Source organism: Gadus morhua, chromosome 5 (assembly GCF_902167405.1).
Source record: "Gadus morhua chromosome 5, gadMor3.0, whole genome shotgun sequence".
In the NCBI taxonomy this organism is placed as follows: Eukaryota; Metazoa; Chordata; class Actinopteri; order Gadiformes; family Gadidae; genus Gadus; species Gadus morhua.
Genome location: NC_044052.1, coordinates 473,379 through 479,391, shown reverse-complemented (window position 1 = coordinate 479,391; position 6,013 = coordinate 473,379). Strand labels below are relative to the sequence as shown.

The following is a 6,013-nucleotide window of genomic DNA, read 5'->3' as shown; positions in this document are numbered from 1 at the left end:
CCGTAAGGCGCAAAGGCCAAGCCCGAAAGGCAGATGGCTGTTCCGGTGGGTCTGCAAGACGTAAGATCCGACGCCGGAACACAGGTATAGCCCCGTCAGGTGCAAGGGCCAACTCTATGCAGATAAACAGCCCAGGTCAGCCCGCAAGACGCAAGGCTGACCAATTGAGGGCTCAGGGTTACCTCTGAGTCCGAGCCACTCCGAGTACCTGCTCTTCGAAGGAGCGTCCCGCTGCCACATTCAGGCGGTAGAATCTGGTGAACGTGGAGTGGGAGGACCAAGTGACTGCTGCGCATATGGTGGCGAGAGAGGCACCCCGCCACAAAGCCCAAGAAGTCTACACGCTGCGGGTCGAATTGGCCCTGCCGAGCGACTCGCCATTTGCCTACGGTAAGGATACTTTTTTTTTTAATGATCATACAACTAGCGTTTCCATACAGCTCATTGGTGTGCACATACTGCTAGGCTATAGAAAAGGTGCCCATTTCTATCCACGGTGGTGTTTGCATAAAATTTCCTAATTAGGGAAGACATCTACCCATCTATAGCCATAGTAGTGTGCAGAGTGTTCCTGGTAAATCTCAGGTTTTGTGGTAGAGCTATATGTAAACAATCTAGTCATTAGTTGTGGATGTCACATGGGATTATTTATGTATCAATGAAGAGTGTTTCAGATAAATGTGTTCCATCTAGAGCTGTCAAGCGATTAAAATATTTAATCGTGATTAATCGCATTCATGTCATAGTTAACTCACGATTAATCGCAATTAATCACCAATTATTTTTCGATGCTAAATATCCCTTGATTTTTTTGTCCCATAATTCTTCTCATTTTAATTCTCTTATCAACATGGTGAAGTGCATCGGCTTGCCTTGTGCAAATGATTTTTTATTGATAACAACATTGGCATATACTGATCAAAACAGGACGATACAAAAAAAGAGCCTATAGTGCAATTAAACGACTGCCTTGAACAAATGTAATTTGAACATAGCAGTCAGGCTACTGCTTCTTTGTTTTTTTTTATTTATTTTTTTTAAATATAATTGCGTTAATCGCGCGATAGAAAATTTAACGCCGTTAAAATTGGTTTGCGTTAACACCGTTAATAACGCGTTTAACTGAAACCTCTAGTTCCATCATAAAGCTTTTCTATGAACGTGGTATGCATGCAACCATGTATGAATAATAAATATAACTAAGCTGTCATGACTCATGCCCTGTATATTTTAAAGTATATTTGAAGTATATTCTTTAATGCTTTCTTTGTCACTGGTATCTTGCCACTGGCGATTCCTTTCACAAGATTGGCTTCAGCTATCGTGTGGGCACTTCGTCAGTGTGTAGGATAGTCCTGGAGGTAGCCAGTGCCATCTGGACTGCTTTGGTGGAGGAGGAGATGTCTGTTCCCACGAGGGCGGACTGGAGCACCATGGCAGTGCAGTTTGAGTGGCGCTGGAACTTCCCCAACTGCATCGGAGCGATTGATGGGAAGCATGTTGTTATACAAGCTCCAGTTAACTCTGGCTCCTTGCATCACAATTACAAGGGCACCTTCTCCCTGGTCCTCCTTGCCGTAGTGGACGCCGACTACCTGTTCCGGTTTGTGGATGTTGTAGGCTACGGCAGGACGAGTGACAGCGTCCGTAACTCCGCGTTTGGGGAAGCTCTTCGTGATGGCACCCTTGACCTCCCTCCCGCCCGTGTCATCTCCGGCGTTGTACATTTGCTCAAGGTTAAGTTTTCAAAGTAAATGTAATAATGATTGATAATGATTTGGTTTTGTTTTTTCACAGATGACCCGAGCCAGCTTTCAAGAATCCCTATTGTCTTTCTGCCAGTGTACTGAATAATTATTAATATGCTAATATGAATATAACATGTTCCAGTTCCAAATTGTTCCACATTCCAGTTCCATTATAATGTATTATAAATGTATTATTTAAGGAACACAGCACAATCAAAGTAATTTTTTTTAATTAAGAACACGCAGAACAACAGAACAACAAAACGACAGAAACACCATAACTTAACACCATCACAAATATAACCTCACGCAGTCAGTCAGTCAGTCACTCACTCACTGTCATTCTCCCGAACCTCCCTAACCTCCCTAACCTGTAGCGCCGCCACATCCGCCCTGGAAACTATTTGGTACACCTCGTACCGCACCATTGCTCTACTGGGACTGGAGAGCCTTCTCATAGTGGGGAGGAGTGACCTAAAAAAAATCTCGTCCTCAGAGGGGGGCTGTGGCTGTGGCTGCGGCTGCGAGGCAAGTGTAGTCAGTGGCTCCATTAATGCAAGCATGCCCTGCTCAAAAGAGGACATCTCAGGCCTAGGTCTCTTTCTACCCCTGCCCTCTTCTGGGGGCTGCACACGCCACTGGCTCCTACCCACAGATCCACTGTCCGATGCTGGGGCCGTGGCTGGGGCTGTGGCTGCCCATCTACCATTGCTGCTGCTAGTGCTGGGGGTTACAGCGCACCTGCCTCTTCATGTGAACCACGTCCATGCTCCTCTGTCACCGCCACCACCGACACCGGGGATGGGTTCCGATGCTGGAGGTTGGAGGTGGTCCCTCTATCTTGGAGGAATGGCGCTAGGAAGCCCATCACCCCCATGTACCTCCATACAGGCTGCTTCTCACTGGCCCCTTCCCCACTCCTATGGGCTTCCTTCTCCTTCATCCTCCCCCTCCGATATCTGTCCCTGAGGGATATCCACCTCTTCACACATTCAGGCACTGTAAATAAATATATATATGAAATAAAATTATTGATCACATTACAATCTACTTCATTCTTTTCATTATTATTTTCTGTAAAGACTTAACTGACTGTAAAGAACATTTATGTCTAGGTACTCTTTATAATCTATGTAGCAGTAGCTATGCTGTAGCTGCTATGTTACGTTTTTGGATTCTGCATGCACGGTCCAAATCGAATTAATAAATTCAGGGATATTGTTTCCAAAACGCATATGTATACAGAAAGTGCATGTTTAAACATGTGTCAGCAATTGCAACTATACATTTTAGGTAGCAGTTAATTAGATATTTGGACGATGCTAATGCAGGACCATGCATGCTGTATTGCTAGCAGTCATTCAACACTGATTCCTTTGAAAAGTAGTACATACATCGAAAATAATCAGAAAAGAAATACATATTACCCGTTTCCCCCACCTCCAATGACACATCTTGCCATGCCCGATCTTTGAGTATGGTGTCCCTGTAGGTGTACATGGACTGGTCGTATAAAATGGGGCGAGAACCAACGGCAATTATGAGTTTGTCCTTCATTTTTTAATTAACTTCCCCGCTGCTTACCCGCTTTCCAGTATCGTCAGAGCCCGAGTGGCGTCACAGTGCTTAAATTTGCATACGTGATCTGATTGGATGACGGATCCGTTGCTGCCGAAAAAGTTGAACCTTTTTCAACTTTTTGACGGAGTTAAAGGCTCCAACGGAACGGACGGATCCACAATGCATTGCACGTCCGTCCCCATTCAAAGTCAATGGGGATCAGTCAACGGACGGAGGTAGTGGGCACGAGGCATAAGGGAGGGAATTGTATCTAACGCGTGTGAGAGAAATACCGCGATGGCTTCAAGCCACGGGCTTAGGCCCGTGTCTCTCCGCTGGTGTACCTATTGATCTCTGTCCTCTCCATCTGAATCACTCGCTTTTGCCCGTCAAGTGGGCGTGGCCTCTGTGAAGTGGGCGTGACCGGGGTGACGTAATGGCTCCGCCATCCTCACCTGTCTAACGGTGCTGCCATCTGTGGCTAGAGTAATTATTGCAGCTTATGTGTTCGATCCTGCTTCCTAGTGGCTATGTGAGGGTAATGCAGCTTGTGTGTTCGATCCTGCTTCCTAATGGCTATGTGGGGGCAGCTTATGTGCTTAAAATACGTAACGATAGTTATGTTATTATAACTCTAGTTCTATGATTGTAGGCGTAGCCGTATAGGCTTCGCCTTTTGGGCTTGTCCCGCTGAAAATGTCAAACTATGCACCAATCAGCGTGGGCAGCGCCCACATTTCCCACGGTATCGTGTCTATATAACGCGGTGTATACCGTGGCTCATCCTCCACGCTTTTCTTTCAGCATTTGGAGGGTACAGCAGGTGGGAAACTAGACGGCTACGCCTACAATCATAGAACTAGAGTTATAATAACATAACTATCATTCTATTTCATGTAGGCTACGCCGTCTAGGCTTCGGCTTATGGGCTAAGGTGAAGCTGCGAGCGGAGCCCGATCAACGTACTCCTGCTGGACCCCAGTCAGAACGACTTAAAGGGACTCTTACCTTTGTTGCATTTTTACACTTTTTTTGGATAAGGTTAAATTGGTATTAATAAGGTAATAACACTCTAATATGCAAGACAGACCAACCAGGAGTAAAAACAAACAATTATTTTACTCTCATAATATTTAGTGAAAACTTCAACCAATAAAATTCTTCGGACCGAATGACCTTATTGGCCGACAGACCTGTCTGTTTGCTGCATGGATATATAAGGTTTTCCGTCTGCTTCTTGTGGCGCATTCGGGCCCGCGTCATCAAGGCGCGTCCTCAACTAGAGGGTTTGTTTTGATTCCACGGCAGACAGTAGCGAGTAGCGGCCGTAGCGACTGACGATGGCAGACCAAAGTGGTCCACGGCGTACTGAAACTGCACCATTCAGTCCGATTAGGGGACTCATCTCGGACTCAGACTCACAGAGTTACCCTCCTCTGGAGCCTCAGGAAGACCTCCAGACTGTTGGCCACCAACTGCACCATTCAGTCCGACAAGGGGACCCGATTCGGCCTCAGAAGCCAAGTGGTCCCGCTCCCCTGGATGATTCTCAGGACCTCCAGACCGTTGGCAACCAACCGCACCACTCAGTCCGATTAGGGGACCCGTTTCGGACTCAGACGCGAAGTTGTCCCGCTACTCTGGAGCTCCGGGAAGACCTCCAGACCGTTGGCACCCAACCGCACCACTCAGTCCGATTACGGGACCCATTTCGGACTCAGACGCGACGTTGTCCCGCTACTCTGGAGCTACAGGAAGACCTCCAGACCGTTGGCACCCAACCGCACCACTCAGTCCGATTACGGGACCCATTTCGGACTCAGACGTGACGTTGTCCCGCTACTCTGGAGCTACAGGAAGACCTCCAGACCGTTGGCACCCAACCGCACCATTCAGTCCGATTAGGGGACCCATTTCGGCCTCAGACGTTACGTTGTCCCGCTACTCTGTTTGTAATGCTCATACACCTTTCTTATACTCAGTGGGACCACTGTCCTTCAACATGGGGCCTCAAAACGGTATCACACGAAGCCCATAAAATTACAGTGAGCCACCTGCTAAATTTCTTGTTTACTAGACCCCTGGTAGATATTATGACCCCTGGGAGTCTAAACATAACCCATGGGAGTCTAAACATAACCCATGGGAGTCTAGAACTTTTGTACTGTAGCGACCCTGGGACAGTTAAATAGTTTGTGTGTTATGTGTTACATTATATTTCGTTGTCCGCTATGCCAGTTGTTCTATGTGCATGTATTGTAATGTTCTTCTTGTCAATCAGCGTGGGGGCGAATCATTAGGTCAGCTGGGGGAGGGCCTTGGAAGGACAGGAGGGTGGGGGCCTGCACGCGAGTGAGACCGTGTTGGGGGTTGCCGGGGTAACCGTGGTTTGTTTTGTGTCGGTTTTCTGCCGTTGGTTACAATGTTACGGGTTTCAGTGACCTGGTTTTGGTTCATTAAAACTACCTTCAACTACTAATGACTCGACATCATTATGTCACCGGCGAGGTCGTTACAGTATTCTAAAAAATAACGCTTAGTTTTGTACTCTAAAAAATAACGCTTAGGGGGTGGGGCATTGGAGGAAGGCGGGATGATTTGAATGTGCTGTAATTCTCAAATGCAACAAAGGTGAGAGTCCCTTTAAGTCACCAGAGCACATTAAGACTCAAAAAGCCAAGGAAGTGTAAAACACAACAGCGTAA

The 6,013-nt window shown here is 46.9% G+C and overlaps 1 long non-coding RNA gene across 1 annotated transcript; it reads right to left on the bottom strand.

The window, feature by feature from the left end:
- Positions 1-1,961: 1,961 nt before the first annotated feature.
- LOC115544017 (uncharacterized) lies at positions 1,962-3,359 on the bottom strand. The gene is made up of 2 exons (XR_003976787.1): positions 3,176-3,359; positions 1,962-2,747 (listed from the first exon to the last, which is right to left on the bottom strand). It is a non-coding gene; the product is annotated as an uncharacterized LOC115544017 (long non-coding RNA).
- Between the last annotated feature and the right edge of the window lie 2,654 nt (positions 3,360-6,013).